Source organism: Schistocerca serialis, chromosome 12 (assembly GCF_023864345.2).
Source record: "Schistocerca serialis cubense isolate TAMUIC-IGC-003099 chromosome 12, iqSchSeri2.2, whole genome shotgun sequence".
Lineage (NCBI taxonomy): Eukaryota > Metazoa > Arthropoda > Insecta > Orthoptera > Acrididae > Schistocerca > Schistocerca serialis.
The window spans coordinates 126,266,808-126,294,500 of record NC_064649.1 but is presented as its reverse complement, the minus strand read 5'-3'; positions in this window follow the sequence as shown (position 1 = coordinate 126,294,500).

The following is a 27,693-nucleotide window of genomic DNA, read 5'->3' as shown; positions in this document are numbered from 1 at the left end:
AATTGCAAAGCGCTTACTAGCTGCAGTTTATCCTTGAAAATGACTGCATGTGCTCCTGTCGAAATATCGGTGGTTGTCGGCGACGTCACCCGATTGTGTTACCGTCAGTTACGAGTATTTGAACACTGCATACGCCGGGAAGAACTCGAGTCTCACCTTACAAACAGATCACGTACGCCCACATGTCTGCCGTGTTGAAGTTTGAAATCAACATCCGAGTCACGTGACAGTGAGACAGAAAGCCGAGTTTCTATCGTTAGTCTGCCTACTACGAAAATTGGAGATGATGCTTACAACTACTCATTTATACCTGAAATAGCCGGCAGCAGTGGCAGAGCGGTTCTAAGCGCTTCAGTCCGGAACCACGCGGCTGCTACGGTCGCAGGTTCGAATCCTGGCTCGGGCATGGATGTGTGTGATGTCCTTAGGTTAGTTAGGTTTAAGTAGTTCTAAGTCTGATGACCTCAGATGTTAAGTCCCATAGTGCTCTGAGCCATTTGAACCATTTATACCTGAAATCGCTAATTTTAGCAAGTGAACGACTAGTTTTTATAGCATTACACGTGTAGTAGTAGAATTGACAAAATTTCTCCGAAATTCCCAACAGTAATACGATAGTATCGTTTTTACATTTCGCCAGGTTGGAGGGTAACAAACAGTTTCAAATATTGTACAGACAGCTCTTTCTTCTTACAAGCGTCCGTACTGTTCTTCAGTGAATTCCTGTATGTGTTGCACTGCGAATCATATAGTTCACTGCTTCATCAGGAGTGTTCTAGACAAAATAAGTGTTTGTTTTATGACTTTTGCTTCATCTGGTGCAGATACCGGAACAATGATAAGGAGATGAATATATTAATATTAAAAAGGAAAATACTCCTTAATGTCCTGGAAAATTATTTTTATTTGGCCACGAATCGGTTTTTCACCTTCTAAGGCCATCTTCAGATGGCAACTCAGTGTCGTAAACACAGATAAACATCATGTGCGACTTACACATATGATTTGTACAGAAGTTACAAATATCAGAGAGTTGCATCGAAAAATGGTACATGTTTACCACATTCAAGCAATTACATAAAGTAAGATATGGAGTAAACTAAGTTTTTATGTGGAGATTAACTTACCCAACTGATAAGAAATAAAATGAATTTAGAGTTTGAATTTGCTATTTGTAACGAAAGCTTGATTTAAGAAAGGGGAAAATGGAAATTGGGTCTGATCATTTAATACCAGGCTGTCACACTGTGTCAAGTGTTTGTTGATTTCAAGTATTTACTTTCTTGCTCCATCTGCAGCTTCTCTCATGTGCGCGTAACCTTATTGCGACAGCTCTGCCTCACTGACCAATACACGCTTTTCCACACTGCTCGCAACTGATTGTATGCACACATTCCGTGACAAGTTTTCTAATTTGTCTTTACTATTGAATAAATATTTGATAAAATTAAAGATATGCAAATCCCGCCAAGTTATAAATTAGTGTCGTTCGTTGTCACTAGCGTAGTTACAGCTGTTCCTACTGATGAATGTACAGGGGAATTTTTTCCACTGAGTACAAACTCTAGGTATTGGTCGATGAGAGGATGCGGAACAAAAAATGGGTAATGACTTAATGCTCGGAAATGCATGGTTCCCATGCTAGAGATGATTGATTCAATCATGCATTTTTAACCGACACTGTGGTCTAATACACGCTGTTCCTTGTAGCCAAAGTTAGCGTTTGTGTTGAAAATAATCCCTGTACCTCAACTTATGCATGTATGCGCCGTAGTACGTTCTGTCTCACACGTTTACATCAGTTAGACTGCATCCGAACAGTGTCAGAGGCGTTTCGAATACGCTGCTCCAGTGTCCCCACATCTGAAATGGACCCCGCATACACGATACTTTTGAGATGGCCCCATAACCAGAAATTGCACGGGCTGAATTAGCAGGTCATGCAACGGGCTCACTCCATCGGCCAGGGAAGACACGATTGAGATGCGTCCGCACGTTAACGGTGAAGTGGGCTGGAGCAGCATCAGGTAGCAGCCAAATAACCCTTCGAATCACCAGTGGCACTTCTTCCAGCAGGGAAGGAAAAGCCACCAGCAAGAAACGCCGATAGTTTCTGCCTGTTAGGCGACGTGGAAGGGAGACTAGTCACAAAATACGGTCGCCAGTTATCCCGGCCCACACATTCCGGCTGCACCGATGCTGATAATTCGCTGTCACCATACCATGAGGAGTCTGCATACTATCCCACAGTTGTCTGTTGTGAAAGTTGAAGATACCATTCCACGTAGAGGTGGTCTCATCTGTGAATAGGACAGGTGACACAAGTCGCTGAATCGTGGTTGCCTGATTAGGGGCTGGCCGGTGTGGCCGAGCGGTTCTAGGCACTTCAGTCTGGAACCGCGTGACCGCTACGGTTGCAGGTTCGAATCCTGCCTCGGTCATGGATGTGTGTGATGTCCTTAGGTCAGTTAGGTTTAAGTAGTTCTAAGTTCTAGGGGACTGATGACCTCAGATGTTAAGTCCCATAGTGCTCAGAGCCATTTTGAACCTGATTAGGGAATCAGAGGCAAAACGTCTCCAGATATGGAAAGTCTGTAGCTAGTAAGCCCTTCACAAGCTGTAAGTGATAAGGGCAGAAACAGTTGTCATGGAGAATGTTCCACTCGGTCGTCTGGCTTACCCTGTAATGGCGGGCCAACTGCCTGGTACTGACACGGCGGTCACCATCCACAGTGTCAACCACATTTTCTTCGAAATCTGTCCAAACATTTCGGGTACGTCCTTCACGATTTCCTGCTACGTGAAACGACCCTATCTCAGACAAACGGCGAAACACTGTTGCAAACATTGAATGCTACGACCCTATCTCAGACAAACGGCGAAACACTGTTGCAAACATTGAATGCTGTGGTTGTTGTCGGAGAGGATAGGTCTCCCGATACAACCTTGCTGCCCACCGCCCGTTGCCATTTGACTTTCCGTAAGTAAACACCACGTCGGCAAGCTCTCGATTGGAATACGTTAGCATTTTGTACAGCGCTGTATCTCATACACTACAAGCTGAGTCTGAGAGGGAAGTGGATCGGACAGAACATTACCAATTAGTATGGCAGGAGAGAGAGCTAGGGCATGACTTATGAGGAACGGTACCGCCCTCTAGGAGGAAACCACGCATACTGTGACTGTATGGTACAGGGCGTATCAGACCGCAGTGTCTGTAACAAAGTATGATTGAATAAATGGTCTATAGCATGGAAACCATGCATTTGCGGACGTAAGTTCATTACATCTCTTTTGTTCCGCATCCTCTCATCGATCAGGCCTTAGAGTTTGTACACGGTGTAAAAAATCTCCATGTAGGCTATAAACATATTCACGTAAACATCATCTTCTTCCCTCCTTGTATCCCCATCACAGCTCAAGGAGAATCTGTATACTACTCACTTGTTGATCGATCCTCCCAGCAACGAATCTGGCTGCCCGCCCCCTGCTATTGTCATTAGCTGCTCGTTCAGATTTATTGCTTTCCAGAACTTTAGGCGTCTATATTCATTAAATCGAATTCTTTGAGACTAGCAACATATCATTATTGCCTATTGATAGTCTATTCGGACGCAATTGGGGTTAATTCTCATTTCATTACATTTGAAGCGAGCTGCTAATCATCGCACCAAATAGAATTTCTGTCCAAGTCATTCTCAATCCTGCTTCTTTTCCCTGTATACAAGGTATAAAAGGGCAGTGGATTGGCAGAGTTGTCTTTTGTACTCAGGTGATTCATGTCAAAAGGTTACCGACGTAATTATGGGCGCAGGCATGGAACATTACGTTTCGGAAATCGGTAGAGATTTTAGTTTTCCGGGATGCACATTATCAACAGTGTAGCGAGGATACCAGATTTCAGGCATTACCTCTCCCCACGGACAACACAGTGCCCAACGACCTTCACTTAACGACCGACAGTAGCGGCGTTTGCGTAGAGTTGTCAGTGCTAACAGACAAGCGACACCGCGTTAAATAGCGACTAAAGTCAATGTGCGACGTACGACGAACTATGCGGTAGGACAGTCCTGCGAAATGTGTCGTTAATGGGCTACGGCAGCAGACGACCGACGCGAGTGTCTTTACTAGCAGTGCGACATCGCCTGCAGCGCGTCTTCTAGACTCGTGACCATATCGGTTGGACCCTAGACGACTGCAAAACTGTGGCTTTGTCAGACGAGTTCAGATTTCAGTTGGTAAGGGCTGATGGGAGGGTTAGTGTGTGACGCAAACCCCACGAAGCCATGGGCCCTAGTTGTCAACAAGGCACTGTGCAAGCTGATGGTGGCTCCATAGTGGTGTGATCTGTGTTTACATGGAATGGACTGGGTCCTTTGGTCCTACTGAACCGATAACTGACTTTAAAATGATTATTTTCGGCTACTTGGAGTCCATTTGCAGCCATTCATGGACTTACTGTTCCCAAACTACGATGAAACATTTATGGATGTCAATGCGCCATGTCTCCACAATTGTTCTCCATTAATTTGAAGAACATTCTGGACATTTCGAGCGGATGATTTGGCCACCAGTTGAACATTTATGGGATCTAATCGAGAAGTCAGTTCGTGCACAACCTTCTGCACTGACAACACTTCAGCGATTATGGATGGCTACAGAGACAGCATGGCTCAGTATCTCTGAAGGAAGTTCCAACGTCTTGAGGCCATGCCACGTCTAGTTGCTGCACTACTCCGGGTAAAAGGCGGTCCGGCACGGTATCAGGACGTATCCCGTGACTTTCGTCACCTGAGTGTATTACGTTTTTCGTACAAAGGCCGACATTATTTTTCATATCGCTTAATTCTGGTCGTAGATGTAATGTCTTTATGAAATTGATTTCTTTGTTACTTTATTGGTGAACGACCGTAAAACATTAACATAAACATTTTATTCTTAGAAATAATTCAGAAGCCAAGATCGCTTGCCGGCCGCGGTGGTCTCGCGGTTCTAGGCGCGCAGTCCGGAACCGTACGACTGCTACGGTCGCAGGTTCGAATCCTGCCTCGGGCATGGATATCTGTGATGTCCTTAGGTTAGTTAGGTTTAAGTAGTTCTAAGTTCTAGGGGACTGATGACCACAGCAGTTGAGTCCCATAGTGCTCAGAGCCATTTGAGCCAAGATCGCTTGAATACTGTTTACTGGATAACCGGTTTCAACACACAACATCGGATCTGAATGTAGATTAACATTTATAAAGCATTTGGATGCAACAATACATGAGGCAGACCAGCTGATATAAAATCATTGTAACAAAAATTAAGAAACAACTGCTCTCCTGGTCATTCTTTTCCATGTAAAACCGAAGTCACCAGATAAAACTAGTTGGTACATGACCGCTGCTCGACTGACAGCGCTTGATACAGGCTTTTCAGAGCTCCAGCAGCTGTTATTTTGTGACTTAACGTATCCACTTAAGTGGAATCATAATTCGTACGAAAAGAAAGTTCGGTGAGGGTCAGTTTCGTCTCCAGGCACGCTATTCAAAATCCATTCACAATATCGCAACCTTTTTGTAGGGTCACCTGGTTTAAATTCTTGCAGTGCAGTTATTTTGTAGGGCTGTAACGTCAGTAAGTTCGCAGCCGTTCGAACAGAGCCGTAGGAAATTTCCCTCTGCTGAGAAAGACGCCGACTGATTTTCCAGGATAGCTTCCCAGAGCATGCCCAGTGTTATCAAGTGTTTATTCTTTGAGTACTGGACGTGGCTGTCTGTTTGCTGTCAAGATCGCAGTCGTTTCGCACGATTTATTTCTCAGTCGATAAATCGTACCCCGATTGGGAACTCTAACATTATGGAATTCCTCTTGAAATTGTCTTCTTACTGCACGCGCTGATTGAGTGTGTACATATCAGTCATATATGAATGCCCTTCGGCGAGTAGAATACTTGTATTTCGCCAAATCATTTGGAAAACTTTCGCTGAATACACCGTATTCCTAAATTTTCAGATGAACACGCTGCCATTTGACTGCTTTGTTGTTTATTTAATTACGACACAGGTTTCGGTCTTTTATGCCATTTTCAAATTGCTGAGTTTATGTCATTAACATATATTGCAGGACATCAATCTCAAAACTGGCCATAAATTAATATTCGCACCCCACGAAATGCCAGATGTGTACATCTTAAAGACATAAACTCAGTCACTTGAAAACGGCATAAAATGCTGAAACCTCGGTCGCAATCAAATAAACAATACAGCCAAATGGCGGTGTGTTCATTAAAAAAATTATTGTATGACAAGAAAAACACCGTACCCCATCGCCTAACAAGCTCGTGCTACCTACGGAACAAATCTACACAAAGGCTGGCCAAATACGCTCCCCGTGAGCGCAGCCGCCCCTATATATATATATATATATATATATATATATATATATATGGTGATGAAGTCCCATACTCCATGACAGAGCGCAGAGGACGATGCGGGAGACCCGCACCGCTGTACTAAGCAAGGTCCTATCGGAGGTGGAATTATGTATATATATATATATATATATATACATATATATATATATATATATATATATATATATATATATATATATAGTGTGTGTGTGTGTGTGTGTGTCCGCCAGGTGGTTGCGTTAATGATTGATCGGTCACCCTCTATAAGATTAACAGTCACTGTTAATTTAACTCCTCGACTCGTTTCAAAGGCTTAAACCTCCATCATCAGGTGGATTCACATTTGCTAGTATGACATGTGTGTCTGTTGCTTTACGATACTTGGAGGAACTTATGACACTGTAAGCAGTGGGCACAGGTTCCTTTCAGTGTCGTCCACATATATACAATCGTATTACATAGGTACTGTCATATTATATACAGTTTACATGTCATGTGTTATTACAGCGAAGGCAAGCTGTCATTGGGGACAGTGTCACAAGTTCCTCCAAAAAGCGTAACACAACACACACATATGTCATACGAAAAAATGTATATCCACCTGATGATAGAAGTTTAGACGTTTGAAACGCGTCGTCAAGATAAACAGTGACGGTAACAGTAAACTTGTTGTTTCATTCGATATCGAGAACAGTCGCGCTATAGCCTAACCGAAAATGTTCGCATTTTAAGTAAGATTTCCAAACTTTACACATCGCCATGGTACAGTACAGAACAAAGATGGTATTTGCTAGGTATGTAGCGGTACCTAGTATTCGGCGTCCGCTCTGTCGTAGCGTGTGTGCTGGGCGGGGTACCTTTAAGACGGAGCCGCCGACCCGAGCAGACCCGGCGCCGCACACACACCCACACACGTGGGCGGCGGCGCCGGGCGGCAGGTGGTGGCCGTATTGATCCGCGGACCCGGCGCCGCCCGCCATTGGCCGGCGCTCACCTGGGCTCCACCTGTAGCGGCGCCGGGGGGCGTGGCCTCGCGGGCCGACACAGGTGAGGCGGCGCGCTATTGGCCAACCCTCACCTGCCTGGCCAGGGCCTCAAGGGGGCGGGGTCTGCCGCCGACAGGTGACAGGTGCCGCCGCGTCATTGGCCGGCTCGCACCTGCGCCTTGGCCGCCGCGTCTCTTATTGGCTGCCAAACTGCAGGTGTCAGACTTACTCCTGTAGCGACTGGCTAGAAAAGTTCGTGTTAGGTGCACGGAAGATCCCGTACTATCTCACCACTTGTTGCTGTGTATTTGCAGGTTAGGCATCCAAATGAAGCACTTGTTAGAAGTGTTGTGTTTCGACGCGCCACGAGTCGCACATATGTGTTTTCACACAAAGAACAAAATGAAAATAGTCTATCCGTAAAGACATCGCTTCGCTCGTTTCGGGCGAAAGTGCCGTTTCCCACAAGCGCGCTACAACTGCCGTAAAGCAATGCTGAAGGTACGTTTACGCCGGAGCGAACGAACGTGCGTGAGCCTCAGCAAACGGCAATTCTCTCTCGTGTAAACTGTATATGAGCCTGAGCAAAATGCATCCGGTCGTGTTTGGCTCATATTCACTAGCTAATGGTAGCGTTACGCACGTAGTCGGTCTTCTAACTAACCGCGAAATAAAGTTTGCATGATCTGCACTTCGGCACTATCAACACACAAAGTTCTCCCCGCTATATATTTCTGTATCTGTTGTTGTTAACGTAAGTTACGCCAGCGGTGCAGTGGTCCGAAGACTATGTTGCTGATAGATGATCAGCTGGGACAGAAGAGGTCCATAGGGCAGAGTGCGAATTCCAAGAAATGTGATACGTAGAAAATTGTCGAAGCACTCAAAGGACCAATCGTGGATTTGACGAAGACGGTAAATTCATTAGATACTTCCAACAGTCTAAAATAGAGAGAAAAAGCACAAGCTTTATTGTTACTTTCATTATGAAGCAGAAGTACGAGAAATTTCTTTCGAAGTAAACAAGAGCGAATACGTATCTGTTACGTTGACTCAAAATAAAAATATACGAAGCACCTAATGTGTCTCGTTGACAAATTTTACAGGCTAGCAAATGCACTTATACGGCTGTAGTGTTGGTATCATCTTTAAGGTGCGTTCAGAGTTGACCGCAACATTTGTCGGCAATAGCGTGCTTCGGTGCCGAGAAATGTTGGAAATGTGTAAAAATGATCCTCATTTTTTAAACTCCGTTATCACTGCTGATGAGTCGTGGGTTTTTGAGTATTGCCCTGAGACAAAAAGGCAGAGTTCACAGTGGCACACCCCTTCGTCGCCCCATCCCAAGAAGGCACGCATGAGCAAGTCCAGGATCAAAACCGTGGTCAGTGTCTTCTTTGACGTCAGAAGCATTGTCCACCACGAATTTGTACCTACCGGGACTACTGTGAACTCAGATTTCTACTTACAAGGGAACCTCCCCATCGCACCCCCCTCAGATTTAGTTATAAGTTGGCACAGTGGATAGGCCTTGAAAAACTGAACACAGATCAATCGAGAAAACAGGAAGAAGTTGTGTGGAACTATGAAAAAAATAAGCAAAATATACAAACTGAGTAGTCTATGTGCAATATAGGCAACACAAAGACACTATGAAATCAGGAGCGCCGCGGTCCCGTGGTTAGCGTGAGCAGCTGTGGAACGGGAGGTCCTCGGTTCAAGCCTCCCTCGAGTGAAAATTTTAATTTCTTTATTTTCGCATTTATGATCTGTCCGTTCGTCCATTGACGTCTCTGTTCACTGTAATAAGTTTAGTGTCTGTGTTTTGCGACCGCACCGCAAAACCGTGCGATTAGTAGACGAAAGGACGTGCCTCTCTAATGGGAACCGAAAACATTTGATCGCAAGGTCATAGGTCAACCGATTCCTCCACAGGAAAACACGTCTGATATATTCTATACGACACTGGTGACGGCATGTGCGTCACATGACAGGAATTTGTTGTCGACCCACCTAACTTGTACACTTGGCGAATGGGTAAAAAGATTCTTCTACCTTGCCCGATTTAGGTTTCCTTGTGGATGTGAGAATCACTCCCAAAAAAACGATGAAAACATAAGAGTTTGTCACATAAACTGCAACAAATGAATGCAACAGTTTCACAGTCGCACAGTTTTCCCTGTGCTCTGTCAAAACATATGTTTTTAACGTTTTCATATTTTTCCGTGTGTAGACCGTCAAATCCTTCATATGTCCAAGCAAATCTGAACATGTCCTGGAATTTCGGAGAGCGAAATTGATTATGTGTGAGTGCCTGAACTTTGATAATTGTCTGAAAATAAAAAATTAAACTTACAACTAGAGGGAAGACTTGAACCAAGGACCTCTCGTTCCGCAGCTGCTCACGCTAACCACGAGACTACTGCGCTCCTGAGCTCAGACTATCCTTGATGTTGCCTATCTTCAGCATGAACTACTCAGTTTGTATATTTTGCTTATTTTTTTTTTTCATAGTTCCAGACAACTTCTTCTTCTCGAGTGATCTGTGTTCAGTTTTTCAAGGCATACCCACTGTGCCAACTTATAACTAAATCTGAGGGGGGTGCGATGGGGAGGTTCCCTTGTTATAAGTGCTTCAAAGACTAAAAAGGAGGGTCTCGCGCTACCGAAGCGACATCGAGGACACGTGGAAAGTTCAGCACGACAACGCGCCGAGTCACAGCGCCTTCATTGTCAACGACTTCCTGGCTAGGACCAAGACCTCATTGGTTCCCCAGTCTCCCTACAGTCCTGTTCTGGCTACCGAGGACTTTTTTTTTGTTGCCTCGGTTAAAAGCAGTCATGAAAGGAAAACATTGGGACACGATTGAAAGCATCCAGGTGCATGGTGCATCAGCTCTAAAGGACATTCCAGAAAAGGCAGTCCAGGATGCCTTCCAGGCATGGAAACATCGCCTCCAGAAGTGTATCGATGCAAGAGGGAGCTATTCTGAGAATTTTTCAATATATCCAATAAGTGATTTTCTATGAATTTGGTCGCACTGCTTATGGAACGCACCTTGTATGCACACTACATTTTAGTAATTCTTGCATCTATTGCAAATCTTTCTTATCAGTTCCACCGTATGGTTTCTCCAAGATATAAAATTTACTAATTTGCTCTATTTGAACAAGTTTATTTCATTCATTTTTTGATTTATTTTAATTTTTCTTATAAGGACCTTTGGAATACCAGAACACGACTCTGCAAAACCTAAAGAGACGTACAGAAAACAGAAATACACCAGTGGCTACAGTTTCTCTCCAAGTTTTTAACTCCCATTACATGTGGTCAATACCGAGATGCCTGGGACGGCGCTGTGGCAGCCCGCTTTGGAAGTCTGTTCATATGGTTGCCTGTCTGCAGGCGCGACCTAATTCGATACACCGATGCGGAGCCAGTGATTTCTCTACATGTTCTGTCTTGCCTACCCCCTAGTACCACTGCGCGTATTACGGATGTAAACTTGGAGAGAGTCCTGTCCACTGACGAATAGCCCTGTACCACCGTCTATTTTTTATATTTCCCGAGAATTCTGTTTCTTCATTATTCTGAATTCCTTCCAGAGATTTGAGTACCTGCTGCTGTTAGCTTTTCTGAAACCACTAAAAAATCTTCTGCAAGAGCTGCGAAGTTTACCTTAATTTTATTTGGCATCCATCCCAGGAATTTTAGTTCACTTTATTGATATTTTAGCTCCAAATTCGAGATAGTTAACAACTTTTTTCAAGCACAGTTAGGCTGTAAAGATGAAAGCAGTCCATTTGTCTAACACACGTTCCTAAGAGACAATCACTGTTCTTTCCAAACTAACAGATCTGGCTTCGATTCAAAGAAATAGTATCGACAGCAGTTGAAAGATTCATACAAAATCCGTACGTATTTTAAAAATTGATGGGTGTATGTTCCACATGTCCTCCTAAGCCACTGGGCCGACTTCAACAGAACTTGGTACAAATATCCATTACTGTCAGGCAAAAAAGTTACCTAACTATCATAGTTCAGAAGATATGACGTCATAAACATTGAGATACGCACGGGAATACCGCATCATGCTTGAAGTTTTAGTACATTCATTCTTTACTACTAAGACACTCCTACAGTCGAGTCACCTGACACTTGGCAGCGCTTTTGACAGAGTTCTACTGCGATGAGGCGAATAGGAGAATCGTCTATAAAGCTGTGAAGAGTCGTTGACATAGACACGTTTACAAACACGCGGCCGGCCGCGGTGGTCTAGCGGTTCTAGGCGCTCAGTCCGGAACCGCGCGACTGCTACGGTCGCAGGTTCGAATCCTGCCTCGGGCATGGGTGTGTGTGGTGTCCTTAGGTTAGTTAGGTGTAAGTAGTTCTAAGTTCTAGGGGACTGATGACCACAGATGTTAAGTCTCATAGTGCTCAGAGCCATTTGAACCATTTGAACAAACACGCGATTAGACACGGGAAGCAGGTGCCCTATCGTTCAGAAAATGTCCAGCATGATCTCACTTCGAGTCTATTGCGGCAGTTCATACGAGTGTAAGGTAATAATGAACGAAAGGCAGGTAAGCCTCTTGGCCACAGGTCAAATTGCCAAACTGAATATCCGGGAAATGCCGGGTTCGTCAGCTAGTAAATTAATAAGAGATGTAGCAGATGCCCAATCGTACACAAAACAGGTCATAAAATCGTTGCAGAAGCAACGAAAAAAGCATGCCAGACTTAAAATGTGGCAAAATCCTCCTGGTGGGCGGTGTTCGACAGAAGCTCGAAATTTAGAATGGACTTTCGTCGGAGGTGCTTTCATTAGTTTCCGCAAGAAAACGCTGTCTCGAAATCTGGCAAATAATGCAAAGAGATTGTGGTCGTATATGAAGTACACCAGCGGCAATACACAGTGAATACATTCACTGCGCGATAACAATGGTGATATTGATTACGGTGCCACTAAAGCAGAGATATTCCATAATTTGAATCAAAAACTGCAGTCAACAGGAGTGATTTAGAAATAGATAGCCTCGGTGTAGCGAAAGAGCTTAAACCACTCGATGAAGGCAAGGCCTCCTGTCCATATTGTATACCAGTAACGTTCCTCTCAGTGTGTGCTGATAACAATATCCCCATACTTCGGAATCGTATACAACCATTCGCTCGACGAAGCATCCCTACCTGAAGTCTGAAAAAGTTGCATAGGTCACACCAATACTTAAGAAAAGAAACAGGAGTAATCCCGTGAGTTACAGACCCATGTCACTAACGCAGATTTCCAGAAAGATTTTGTAACATACGAGTATACTTTGTTCGAACATTATGAGTCACCTCGAATAAAACAATGTACTGACAAATACTCGGCACGGATTTAGAAAACATCGTTCTTGTCAAACACAACTATCTCTTTAGTTACACGAAGTCATGACTGCTACGGGCAGGGGATCTCCGATTGATACCACAGTTCTAGATTCTGAGAAGGCTTTTCACACCGACGCCTAATCAGATTGCGTGCCAATGGAGTATCGCCTCAGTTTCGAATTCATGATTTCGTGTCAGAAAGGTCACAGTATGAATATCAAGAGCTCAGATGGCAACCCAGTTCTAAGCAAAGAAGGGAAGGCAGAAAGGTGGAAGGAGTATATAGAGGGTTTATACAAGGGCGATGTACTTGAGGACAATATTATGGAAATGGAAGAGGATGTAGATGAAGACGAAATGGGAGATAAGATACTGCGTGAAGAGTTTGACAGAGCACTGAAAGACCTGAGTCGAAACAAAGCCCCGGGAGTAGACAACATTCCATTAGAACTACTGATGGCCTCGGAAGAGCCAGTCGTAACAAAACTGTACCATCTGGTGAGCACGATGTATGAGACAGGCGAAATACCCTCAGACTTCAAGAAGAATATAATAATTCCGATCCCAAAGAAAGCAGGTGTTGACAGATGTGAAAATTACCGACCTATCAGTTTAATAAGTCACAGCTGCAAAATACTAACGCGAATTCTTTACAGACGAATGGAAAAACTGGTAGAAGCGGACCTCGGGGAAGATCAGTTTGGATTCCGTAGAAATGTTGGAACACGTGAGGCAATACTAACCTTACGACTTATCTTAGAAGAAAGATTAAGAAAAGGCAAACCTACGTTTCTAGCATTTGTAGACTTAGAGAAAGCTTTTGACAATGTTAACTGGAATACTCTCTTTCAAATTCTGAAGGTGGCAGGGGTAAAATACAGGGAGCGAGAGGCTATTTACAATTTTTACAGAAACCAGATGGCAGTTATAAGAGTCGAGGGGCATGAAAGGGAAGCAGAACAACAACAGTCATCGAGTATAAAAGCAGTGATGTCCGGCGTTCCTGAAGGAAGTGTTTCAAGCCCTTTGCTGTTCGTAATCTAAATAGCCTACTTAAGGGACAATGTTAGCTGCCATCTTAAATTGTTTGCAGATAATGCTGTCGTTTACCATGTAGCAAAGTCATCAGCAAATTAAAGAGAATTGCGAAACCATTCAGACACAGATATCTGCATGGTGCGAAAAGTGAAAGTAGGCTCTAAACAATAAGAAGTAGGGAGGCCACCCACATGAGTAGAAATAGGAATCCGTTAAATTTCGGTTACGCTATGAATCACTGAAATCTAAAGGCTGTAAATTCAACTAATTACCTAGCGATTACAATTACGAAGAACTTAAATTGGAACAATCCCATCCATAATATTGTCGAGAAGGAGAACCAAACATAGCGTTCTAGAGGTAGGACACTTGGAATATGCAACAGGTCTACTAAAGATACTGCCTACACTACGCTTGTCCGCCCTATTCTAGAGTACTGCTGTGCTGTGTGGGATGCGCATGAGGTAGGATTGGCGGAGGACGCTGAAAAAGCTCAGAGAAGGCCAGCTCGTTTTGAACTATCGCGAAATAGTTGAGAGGGTGTCATAAGTGAGTTTCGGTGGCAGTCATTAAAACAAATGTGTTTTTCGTTGCGGCGTTACCTTTTCTCGAAATTCCAGCCACCAATCTTCTCCTCCGAATACGAAAATATTTCATTGACAGCCTTCGACGTACACAATCATCATCGTACTAAAGAATGAGAAATGAGAGCTCTCTACATCTACATGTTTACTTTGCAATTCACTCTTAAGTGCCTGGCAGAGGGTTCATCGAACCATTTTCGTACTACTACTCCACCATTCCACTCTCAAATGGCGCGTAGGAAAAAGGAACACCTAAATCTTTCCGTTTGAGCTCTGATTTCTCTTTTTTTATTATGCTGATAATTTCTCCCTGCGTAGGTGCTTGTCAACAAAATATTTTCGCATTCGGAAGGGAAAGTTGGTGATTGAAATTTCGTAAATAGATCTCGCCGCAAAGAAAACCGCCTTTGATTCAGTGACTGCCACCCCTATTGCACGATAACACGAAACGAGCTGCCCTTCTTTGCACTTCTTCGACGTCCTCCGTCACTTCTATTGGTAAGGATCCCACACCGTTCAGCAATATTCCAGCAGGGGGCGGACAAGTGTAATGTAGGCTCTCTTTAGTCGCATTTTCTAAGTGTTCTGCCAACAAAGCGCAGTCTTTGTCTCGCCTTCCCCACAATGTTATCTATGTGGTGTTTCCATTTTAAGTTACTCGTAACTGTAATTCCTAGGTATTTAGTCGAATTGACAGCCCTCAGATTTGTGCGATTTATCGTATACCCAAAATTTATCGGATTTCTTTTAGTACCCAATTGTTTAGTGCCAATTGCCACTTTTCGCACCGTACAGAAATTCTCTCTAGATCAGTTTGTAATTGGAATTGATTGTCTGATGATTTTACTAGACGGTAAATTACAGCGTCATCTACAACTAATGTAAGGGGGCTGCTCAGATTATCACCTAGATCAATTATGTAAATCAGGAACAGCAGAGGGCCTATGACACTACCTTGCGGAACGCCAGATATCACTTCCGTTCTGCTCGATGATTTACCGTCCATGACCTCTGAGAGGAAATCACGAATCCAGTCACACAACTGAGACGATACTCCATATGCACGCAATTTGATTAATAGTTGGTTGTGAGGAACGGTATCAAAAGCCTTCTGGAAATCTAGGAATATGGAATCGATCTGAGATCCCTTGTCGACAGCAGTCATTACTTCATGGGAATAAAGAGCTAGCTGCGTTGCACAAGGACAACATTTTCTGAACCAGTGTTGGTTATGTATCAATAAGTCATTTTCTTCAAGATGATTCATAATGTTCGAGTACAGTATATGCTCCAAAACACTACTGGAAATTGAGGTGAGTGATATACGAGGTCACTCCAAAAGAAAATACAGTTTTCATTCTGCATGTGTGAAAGTTGTACAGTGTGTAGATACATCCTTCCTGCTTGTTTTCAAACTTAGTTCACCCTGTTCCCGTGAGTGGCGCCGTCACAGCATGTCTTCAAGATGGCTGCTATACTTGACGTTCGTCAGAAGCAACGTGGACATAGAATTCCTGTGCTGTGAAAACGAGACAGTGGGAAAAACCTACAAGAGGTTGAAAAAGGTGTACGGAGATGCTGCTGTCGATCGCAGTACAGTTAGTCGGTGAGCCAGTAGGTTACGTGATGAAAGCGTGCATGGCAGTATTGAGGATTGTCCTTGCAGCGGCAGGCCTCGTACTGCACACACTCCAGACAATGTGCAGGGAGTTAACGAACTGGTGACTGCTGACAGACGCATCACAGTGAACGAATTGTCACGCTACGTTGGGATAGGGGAAGGAAGTGTTTGCAGAATACTGAAAGTGTTGACGTTAAAAAAGGTTTGTGCCAGGTTGGTTGCCAGGATGTTGACAGTGGCTCACAAAGAAACGGTATGCGGCGAACTTTTGGAACAGTACGAGAATGGTGGAGATGAATTTCCTGGAACAATGGTGACAGGCGATGAAACATGGCTCCATCATTTTTCACCAGAGACGAAGAGGCTATCAATGGAGTGGCATCATGCAAATTCATCCAAGAAAAAAATAATTCAATACCACACCTTCTGCTGGAAAAGCTGTGGCTACGGTGTTTTTCGATTACGAAGGACTCTTGCTTGTGGACATCATGCCAAGTGGAACCACCATAAACTCTGATGCATATGTGACGACACTGAAGAAACTTCAAGCTCGACTGAGTCGTGTTCGACAACATCGGCAAAAGCAGGATGTTTTGCTGTTGCACGGCAATGCACAGCCACATGTCAGTCAAAAAACCGTGGAAGCGATCTCAAAACTCGGATGGACAACACTGAAACACCCGCCTCACAGTCCTGACCTGGCTTCATGTGACTATAGTCTCTCTGGGAAACTGAAAGACTCTCTTCGTGGAACAAGGTTTGAAGATGATGACTCCCTTGTGCACGCTGCCAAACAGTGGCTCCAACGGGTTGGTCCCGAATTTTACCTTGCGGGTATACAGGCGCTGGTTCCAAGATGGCGTAAGGCAGTTGAGAGGGATGGAAATTATGTGGAGAAATGAAAATATTGTTCCTAAAGGATGTATCTACCCACTGTAAAACTTTCAAACATGTAGAATAAAAGATGGATTTAAAAAAAAAAGTGTGCATTTCTTTTGGAGTGACCCTCGTAGGACTGTAATTCAATGGAGGATACTCCTATTTCCTCCAAAATTCTACTGCAAATTGAGATCAGTGGTATGGGTCTGTAATTCAATGGATTACTCCTGTTTCCTTTCTTGAACATTGGTGTAACCTGTGCTACTTTCCAGTCTTTAGGAACAGACCTTTCGCCAAGTGAGCGGTTGTGTATGATTGCTAAGAAAGGCGCTATTCTGTCTGCATACTCTGAAAGAAACCTGATAGGTATACCATCTGGACCGGAAAGATTTTTTTTTCCGCGCGCTGATCGACTTTGGAACGGTAGAGAAGTACTGTGAAAGCGTTTCGATGGACCCTGCGCCAGGTACTTAAAGTGTAAATTGCGGAGTAGCCATGTAGGAGAATCGGTGCCTATAGTGCGCGTCATTTACGACGGCGGCCGAGTTTAGGTTCGTTCTGCGCATCTGACGTCCCAAAACACAGTCAGCCAATGAACTGAGAACGACGTTGCCAGAGCTCGACTGCAGTGCAGAGCACGGGTGAGTGGCTTCAGTTTTAGAAACGTTCAGTCATAAATAAAGTAACTGAACAAAAGCAATGTCTTGATAGCACACTTTCTTTTATAAAAAGTTTGGAAAAAGCATTCTTTATACCAATTGCTTCATATTCTATTAATTAATTAAACCAACAAGCAATAAGCCTCCTAACTCAGGCTATAGCAAGGAAATGTGTTTGTATCATTCTCACGAACCGCTTTTTCGCAATAAAGAACAGCGGTAATTGTTTATTTCCTATTGTACTTCGACGAAACGAGAATAATTCATAATCGTATCAACAGTGTTTGTCGGTATTGTGCGTGATGTTTTAGACTCTCGCGGAATTTATTTGAAGGACGAGCTGCGTTAGCGTAATGGTTAAGGTGTTTGACTGCAAAGCGAAAGGTTCTGAGTTGAAACCGTGTTCGGTATTTACTATTTTGTTTATTTAAAAACAATATCGAAGTGCCTTACTTTATTAATTTTATTCGTTTGAATGTAATTTTTTGAAATTTCTAGTTCTTTGTCTATTGATTATAATCGTAATAAGTTTTCGGTTTTTCTAATTTTGTCTTCCAATATTTCTTTTCACAGCAATTAAAAACAATGAAAAGGCACAGATACAATATTCATGTTATCTGTTTTGTTTGTATATCTTCTCTTCCGCAGTCGCTGTTTTACTATTCATATTGAGATATATTCTTTTGCGACAGTATTAAAAGTATTATTTAGAGCAGAATTTCGGCTCGTACGTTGCAGAGCTACTTGATGGTCTGACGCAATTCTTTGCTTCGCTGCTTTGGCAACATCATCATATTCAGTGTTTCGTAAACTGATCTGTGTTTTGGCAAGTATTTGCTGTCGGTTGTGACAAACACAAATTTTTTGCGCACTGCGCCTCACTGACAATATATTTTAGTTTCTGTTTTATTACGTGCACAATTCAGTTCTCTGTAGTTCGCCAATTTTGTTTTAATCAGAACTTCTTAGAAAAAAGCGAAGTCACTCTGGTGTATATGAAAATTTTATTACAGTCACGAAAGACGGAATATTTCTCAATATTACGTACGACATCTATCTGGTACTTATATTAAATGAGATATTGTTACACAGTAAATTTTATATGAAATTTGGGTATATTGTCCTCATTTCATTCTCAACATTGTGGCAATTAAAATCGACCATACGGAAAGTATCCGCTACGGACTTTTACCTCTGCAAACTCTTCAAAATTTCGTGCAGTGGTTTACTACATCTAATGCTGCACAATAACTGCGTTGAAAATCGAAACTAAATTAAGTTATTTATGGGGGGAAGGTATCAGTCAAGAAGATGTGTAAAAATCAAATTATTGGGCCAAATAGTTTTTGTGAAATCGAATGATAAGTGTGTCAAAGCAGTCGGAACACAATGTGTCAGCACAGACGAGCAGTGCAGTGATGACAAAATCGCGTACAGCGTGGAATGCGGGGAGCACGTCTCTGTAGCAGCGAAAGGGTTAATGCGGCCGTGGTGGCTTTACTTCATAAACTGAGCACTCCCCCCTAAACGTAAGTCTGCGAACTATACTATGGCGCTGCTTCTCTTGGCGCGTGCGTCGTTTGCAACTGGCAACGCAGCAATCTCCCGCGTCTGGGCGGGCATGCGCGAGCCGCCGAGATAAAAGAATTCAACTATAGTCATGAACTAAATAAAATCTTCTACATTTTGCTGTTACAGGTCGGCATACTCGAGAGAGAGATTTCGTTACAAATTAGGCTCTAGTTGGGCGAGAGTCTCTTTCCAAATCGAGGTCAGTTCCTGGCTTAGCGACGGAACAAAGAGGAAAACAAAAATTAGGGTAGTGGAGGCGAGGCGAGAGTTAGAATGGGGGGAGGAGGGTGGTCGGACTGCACTTCCGGTGGCCACCCTTTCTGGCCGCCTCTGCCTTTTTTTGTGGGTTAGGAGCGACGGGGGGTGGCGGGGGCGGAACGCATTAATTTTAGTGGCCACCGTGCCCTTCCCTCGCCCTGCCTGCCAGCTCCTCGCAGCTTTTACAGCCGGCGGCCGGCGCTCCGGAGTTTACCTATGACCCACTAACCCGGCCCTTATCTGCTGTGTACTATCTCGCCGTCTGTTATTCCTGCCTCTGCCTGCCTGCCCGGTGCCCCCGGGCCGTATCTAAAGCGACGCGCGAGCTGCGACCGATCCGTTCGTGCTTTTACCCTGCCACCCGCTTTACGAGCACACTAAACTAAATAGCGTGCGACCGCCCTTTTTTACCGCGTTTGTTAACCGTCGCAGCGGTAATAAAGTCCCATCGCAGGCAAAAGGGACGCAGCGGCTGGGCAACTATTCCCGAGGATGTTACGAGATTTACTCGAAAACCACAGTGTGTCCCACAAGTTGCCGGACTACGTGTCCACCTGCCTTGAAACGAACGTGAATTCACAGGTAGTAGTTTTCTTTTAGCAAGTGGTTGATATTCTAACGGGAAATGTTTGTCAGATGATCTTCCGCAGCAGAAGTGACTCACAGTAACATTCCTAACGCCGGTATTACCCTATCAAATTTCTTCGTCAAAGATTTGATCAAAGGTGTGATCAAATATTCCGTCAAATATATTTGACAGAGATCTTTGACGTACCGCTAGAAGCATATTTTTCGTCAAAGTTCAAGATGGCTGACAACAACAACAACAACAACTTGTTGTTAACCTCAGCAGTTGCATGTACCCCACAAGGAAGGAAGGAAGGAAGGAAGGAAGGAAGGAAGGAAACGTGCCTGGCTGAAGCCGTGTGTTTTACGACGACACGATAAAAGCATTCAACAAAATTTGTTACGTGAGCTTATAGTGGAGGACGTCAAGTCGTACATCAATTATTTAAGAATAGATGAGCATACATTTCTGTGTGTACTCAGTGAAGTGTATCCTCATATAAAGCACAATACTCACTTAAGAACTGCTGTATCTGCAGAAGACAGGCTCACTGTAACACTCCGATTCCTTGCTACAGGCGCGTCAGTCTGGAACCGCGCGACTGCTAAGGTCGCAGGTTCGAATCCTGCGTCGGGCATGGATCTTTGCGATGCCCTTAGGTTAGTTAGGTTTAAGTAGTTCTAAGTTCTAGCGGACTGATGACCTCCGATGCTGAGTCCCACAGTGCTCAGAGGCATTTGAACCATTTTAACCTTGCTACAGGAGAGAGGTTAGGTTAGGTTAGCGTAGGTTAGGTCTGGTCTCCAATCTTCTCAATCTATTTTTGTATTCAGGGAACTTCACGTTGTAAAGCGCCTCATCAGCTTCATACATCTCTATTAATTTTGTAGTTCTCGGTACACACCAATTGTATTTACCGGCAATGTTTATAAAAGCACTACAGATGACAGAACGCTGCAGCGATGCTAGCGCTCCACGTGGTAACATGTCACATTGCAGTGAACAGAAGACAAACGACTTCTTTGATCAAATCTACAGCGAGGCCCTAGATTTGATCAAATATTTGACGACATTTGATAGTTCCCTATTACACCATCAAATTTCTTTGACAAAGATATTGGAAAAAGAAATTTGATAGTGTAATACCAGCCTAAGCCTGTATCATACTATCAAATTTCTTTGACAAAATTGGTTTGTCAAATATATGTGACGTAGTGTGCGAGTAATATAGGAAATTTGTCCAAAGTTGCCTTTCGTGAAATTTATTGTATCACATCTAGCGCCTCGCCTTATATTTCATCAAAGAAAGTGATCTCGTTTATTTACTGTAAGCGACTGGCTAAGAGCGGTAATACACTATCATACTTCTTTGTTAAAGCTGATATGTCAAATATTTACGTCACAGAAATTTGATGGCGTAATAGAGAACTTTGTCAAATGTCGCCTGTCGTCAAATAAATATGATCAGATCTAGGGCCTCGCAGTAGATTTGATCATAAAAGTCGATCGACTTCTGTTCACTGCAGTGTGGAATTTAACCGCTTGGAGCGCTGCTGTCGCTATAGCTATTTGACGTCTCTGCACTGTGTTTGCGAACATTGCTTCAAAGTTGGTGTATTCGTTCAACTCTTTGTTTTTTAATCAATTTGCTTCAACTAGGGTGGGGCGTGAGCAAGGCGCACAGTGCATGCATATAATTGTGTGTTGATGGGCAGGTGGAACATGCTGCGACTTCATGTCCACAATCATCCGCCGTCCGTTGTGGCCGAGCAGTTCTAGGCGCTTCGGTCCGGAACCACGCTGATGCTACGGTCACAGGTTCGAATCCTGCCTCGGGAATGGATGTGTGTGATGTCCTTAGGTTAGTTAGGTTTAAGTAGTTCTAGGTTCTGATGACGACAGATGTTAAGTCCCATAGTGCTCAAAGCCATTTGAACCATTTTGGAAACATCCAGGCAGCTTTTCAGCAAGATTCTTTCGTAGATTTCCATTCTACTTTGTCTATTTTTGAACTCTGGAGGCCACAAGTTAAGATGCGCTTCATCTGTTTCGTACTTTTTATTAATTTTGTAGTTGCAATTAACTAAATTACCAAAAAAGTAAAGAAGGGTTGTTACCGCCCATGGAGTGTAGTAAACATATACTTACCTTCACGTATTCCACCTTCAATGCTTTATAAATCTATTCACACGTTTCAGGAGTTGTTTTGGCTCATCTGCAATGTGATATTCGAGTGCTGTGCTGTAAACAAGAGTAGCTCTCTCCGGTATCAAAAAAACCCAGTGTCACAGTTTGCTTGTCTTTTGCACAAACAGCTGTTCTTAAGAGGATATTCTGTTTTTTAATATGAGAAGCGACTTCACTGAGCAAATACTGAAATACTCTCTCATCCATTCATAAGTAATTTATGTATGAGTTGACGTCCTTAGCTTGCAACTCTCGTAACAAATTTTGCTGAATGCTTTTACTATCTCGACGTAATACCTCTGGCTTCATCAAAGTATGTTTCCTTTTTTCCGGCGGTTATCTTTCGAATATAAACACACGGTACAGTTCTGATACTAGCAATTCGTCACTCCCTTATACAGGTGATGGTTGTTCGTATTCACAACTGCGAATACATTTCATGTGTGGATTAGAATAGCCTCCTCTGGCAGATTTCTATGAGGAAACCAGGAGCGATAAGAGGCAAGGTTACTGTCACCACTGACGTTTATTTGTTCTTTAAAAAGGGCATTAAAGAATTATCTGTCACGGACGGAAAATTAGTAGAATGTGATTCACTGATGATGGAGCAGTGCTGTCTGGAAGTGAATAGAAATTGAGTTTTGTACAAAATGTAATGGAACATGTCCTAGCTGTACGTGAAGGTATGCACACAAGTAAGAAAGTGTTACAGACGGATATGCTAGAGGACTAAATGTTGCAGTCGGGAAAGAGGAGCTTGTTAGGTACATGTAAGGCATAGAAGTAACGACAAGGCTGAAAGGTCTTTTATAAGAATCTATAGCAGCTAGTTTCGAAGAATGTAAAAGTCGTGCCTAGCTGTGCATGCATTAAAATGAGTCTACAATCTGTAAAGCAGTTCGAGAAACGAACTGTAATCGGCTCAGAGCGTCTGAAAGTACTTCGCGAGCACGCGGATATACTCAGAACCCGTTCCTTTTAAGCATAAATACATCATGCCTCAATTCAGTTCACGTGCTGAAGGATTTTAAATCATACGGTTACAACTCTGCTACTGTGAGTTCTATACGTTGCTTAGCACTCAGATTTTATTATTGTATGTTAACATTATGAGGTTCAAATGGTTCAAATGGCTCTGAGTACTATGGGACTTCTGAGGTCATCAGTCCACTAGAACTTGAACAAATTAAACCTAACTAACCTAAGGACATCACACACATCTATGCCCGAGGCAGGATTCGAACCTGCGACCGTAGCGGTCACGCGGTTCCAGACTGAAGCGGCTAGAACCGCTCGACCACACCGGCCGGCTAAGCTGAGTGCACTCAGCCCTTGTGAGGCAAACTGAGGAGCTACGTAAGTGAGAAGCAGCGGCTCCGGTCTCCCGTAAACTGACGTACGGCCGCGAGAGCGGTGTGGTGACTGCATGCCCTTCCATTCCTGTATCCAGTGACGCCTATAGGCTGAGGATGAAACGGCGGCCGGTCAGTATCGTTGGTCCTTCCTGGCATGTTCGGACGGAGTTTGGTTTTTTATTGTTGGTTCTTGACCTTCGATTATAGGTACTCGGAATTTGTGGCTCTTCGGGTTTTCAAACGGCGCCTAGGAACGGTAGGCAGAGTAAGGAGGTATAATGTCAATATATGTAAAATTATAACCATAAATGGGTTTAGAAATTACGCTTGGAGTGTCATAGGATGTGTAAACAACGTTTTGTAGATAATGCATGATGTGTTGTTGTTGTTGTTGTTGTTGTTGTGGTCTTCAGTCCTGAGACTGGTTCGATGCAGCTCTCCATGCTATTCTATCCTGTGCAAGCTTTTTCATCTCCCAGTACCTACTGCAACCTACATCCTTCTGAATCTGCTTAGTGTATTCATCTCTTGGTCTCCCTCTACGATTTTTACCCTCCACGCTGCCCTCCAATACTAAATTGATGATCCCTTGATGCCTCAGAACATGTCCTACCAACCGATCCCTTCTTCTGGTCAAGTTGTGCCACAAACTTCTCTTCTCACCGATCCTATTCAGTACTTCCTCATTAGTTATGTGATCTACCCATCTAATCTTCAGCATTCTTCTGTAGCACCACATTTCGAAAGCTTCTATTCTCTTCTTGTCCAAACTATTTATCGTCCATGTTTCACTTTCATACATGGCTACACTCCATACGAATACTTTCAGAAATGACTTCCTGACACTTCAATCAATACTGGATGTTAACAAATTTCTCTTCTTCAGAAACGCTTTCCTTCTTTGCAATTGCCAGCCTACATTTTATATCCTCTCTACTTCGACCATCATCAGTTATTTTGCTCCCCAAATAGCAAAACTACTTTAAGTGCCTCATTTCCTAATCTAATTCCCTCAGCATCACCCGACTTAATTAGACTACATTCCATTATCCTTGTTTTGCTTTTGTTGATGTTCATCTTATATCCTCCTTTCAAGACACTGTCCATTCCATTCAACTGCTCTTCCAAGTCCTTTGCTGTCTCTGACAGAATTACAATGTCATCGGCGAACCTCAAAGTTTTTATTTCTTCTCCATGAATTTTAATACCTACTCCGAATTTTTCTTTTGTTTCCTTTACTGCTTGCTCAATATACAGATTGAACAACATCGGGGAGAGGCTACAACCCTGTCTTACTCCCTTCCCAACCACTGCTTCCCTCGACTCTTATAACTGCCTTCTGGTTTCTGTACAAATTGTAAATAGCCTTTCGCTCCCTGTATTTTACCCCTGCCACCTTTAGAATTTGAAAGAGAGTATTCCAGTCAACATTGTCAAAAGCTTTCTCTAAGTCTACAAATGCTAGAAACGTAGGTTTGCCTTTCCTTAATCTTTCTTCTAAGATAAGTCGTAAGGTCAGTATTGCCTCACGTGTTCCAGTGTTTCTACGGAATCCAAACTGATCTTCCCCGAGGTTGGCTTCTACTAGTTTTTCCATGATTACGAGTCCATTTATGGAGATGGACCACATTCGTCCGATATGAACAATGGTATAAAAACAGAAGAAGAAGAAGAAGAAGGAAATCCATTTCCCTGTCACGTGCCCGCTGGATCAGACGGGTATGCGTTGTGATAACTGAAACTGCAATCTAAATGCAGGGTGTAAAAAAAAAAAAAAAAAAAAAAAAAAAAAAAGAAGCACGTGCAAATTTTTAGATTGTTTTTGGGAAATAAAAGAAACACTTTTTTATGTGACAAATGCATCTCAGGTGTACAGTTCACGCTGCAGGCGGGTGAAGGTTTTGACGGTAGGCATATTCTGTAAATAATTTTGCAGGTACTGTGTGCCTTAATATTAAACCTTCCAACTACCTTTTAAACCATGATTCAACTAACTTCGATATCAATTGAAACTGTGTGGTTCCAGAGACATTTCCAAGCCTCAAACATCTGTGATGTATGTATGCCGACTGAATTAACTCATGAAAATTTGTAGCCGCGCCGGGATTCGAACCCAGGTCACGTGATCACTAGGCAGATCCACTAACTCGCATGCTAGCCTGTACACATCTCCCTCGTCAATCCTGCAGTTGTGAAAAGCCACTATGATAGGATGGCATAGAGGTTAGTGCATCTGCCCAGTGAGCAGGTGACCCGGGTTCGACTCCCGTCTTCGGGAAACATTTTCATTCTTCGCTTTGGTCATGGATGTTTGAGGCCTGAGAGGGTCTCTGGAAACCTAGAGTTCAATCTGACTAAACATCTATACCTGTCATTCAATGAGCGGTTGCTGTTCTATTACAGTTGGAGAGTCTCTCCAACGCTGTTCGAGTTTTAGGGGGAATATCAAGTCGGTTGAGAAGTGAATGCGAATTTAGATTCAGGAGGGATGCAGTTGTGCTAACCAACTGTCCCAGGGTGTCGTAGTGGGTTGCGCGTCTGCCTAGTGAGCACGAGACCCGGCTTCGAATCCCCGCCTTGCTACATTTTTCATCCATCACTTCATTCTGTATATATGCTTAACTTCACTATCCGTAGCTTCAGTCCAGGATGGATAGAAACTAAGACTGACGAATACGTTAATAAGATTTTTCTTGACTCGGTGCTGTGGACTGCTGCTTAGTCCATTGTTCCACGTCTCCACTGTTCCCCGGGTACTTTGATCTCCAGAACTCGAAGCTGGATGGTGGCTCGGAACTTCCTAGTTGACGACATGCAAGAACTTTATTGACAAATTAGTAATAAAAAACTGGCTGTTACGCACACCTGTGTTCGCTTATCAGTCAACTCAAGAGTGATAGTGAATTACTAAGCTACTGTACGTGCAATAACGACAGCTGCTCTCACGTGTCTGTCTGTCCCTTCAGCATACCTCGTGATGTGTGGGCCCCTCCTCCCACACTGCTGACCTAGAGATCGGGATATATGCCGCAATAAAATCCGGTAGATATGCCACATATTTCTCTATTACGCGTACTTCCAACACTTTGTTTGTATCTTTGTTGGTTGGTTGGTTGGTTGGTTTGGGGAAGGAGACCAGACAGCGTGGTCATCGGTCTCATCGGATTAGGGAAGGATGGGGAAGGAAGGCGGCCGTGCCCTTTCAGAGGAACCATCCCGGCATTTGCCTGGAGTGATTTAGGGAAATCACGGAAAACCTAAATCAGGATGGCCGGACGCGGGATTGAACCGTCGTCCTCCCGAATGCGAGTCCAGTGTCTAACCACTGCGCCACCCCGCTCGGTCGTATCTTTGTTCTAATGACTTATCATGCTCAAACGTTTCAGATACTTAGGACCCGGATGACAACACTAAATAATTAAAAAAGTGTGCCTAGATATGTGTAAGGAGTGCTGAGAACTATACCCGAAAACTGCAAAAAAAAAAAAAAAAAAAGTTATATTGGGCAAATTTTAAGTTTTGGTGACACAAAGCTTACGCAATTTTTATATGTTCTGCGTCGACAGTGGCGGAGAAAATAGAAAGAAAACGAAATAAACTGAGTTTGTAAATCTTACTGCCGTTTTTTTATATATATGTATTTCACCAGGATTTATTGAGTGTATTATCTGAAGATAGATTATATGTCTTAGTTTTAGTATTTTCTACTATCAATACATAAACTTTTTAGACATATAAGTAAGTTCTTTAAAAAATATTGTTAACAATTCACAGGTTTTTCTTCAGCCCACAATACATTTATAACCAAAAATGTACTTATAAGTATGTGTAAACAGGTTTTTCCTTAAAAAAACAGGGTTCTTTAGCTGCTTTTTGTCTGCGGCATATCAGCCATAGCATAAGTAATAGACGACGCAATTAAGGATGTTTTCGTGCTCAAATATTCTGTTGAAATGTGACATTGAAAAAATAAAAAAAAAAAAACTGTGTGACTTAGGCAACTGGTGTGTTCAGTTGTAGAAGAAAAAAGTTTTGCAAAACGTGAAACATGACACTTTGCATCTGCGACTTTGAAAATATGCGCCATCTCGGATAGATTTTGACGAGTGTGTTTGTTTCAAAATATGTTGGATAAATGGCGCTATTTTTGATTCCATTGAGTTAAGAGCTGAAGTGTTTTACACCGCTAAAGCACCGCAGTATTTGACATACATCTCAGCTTGA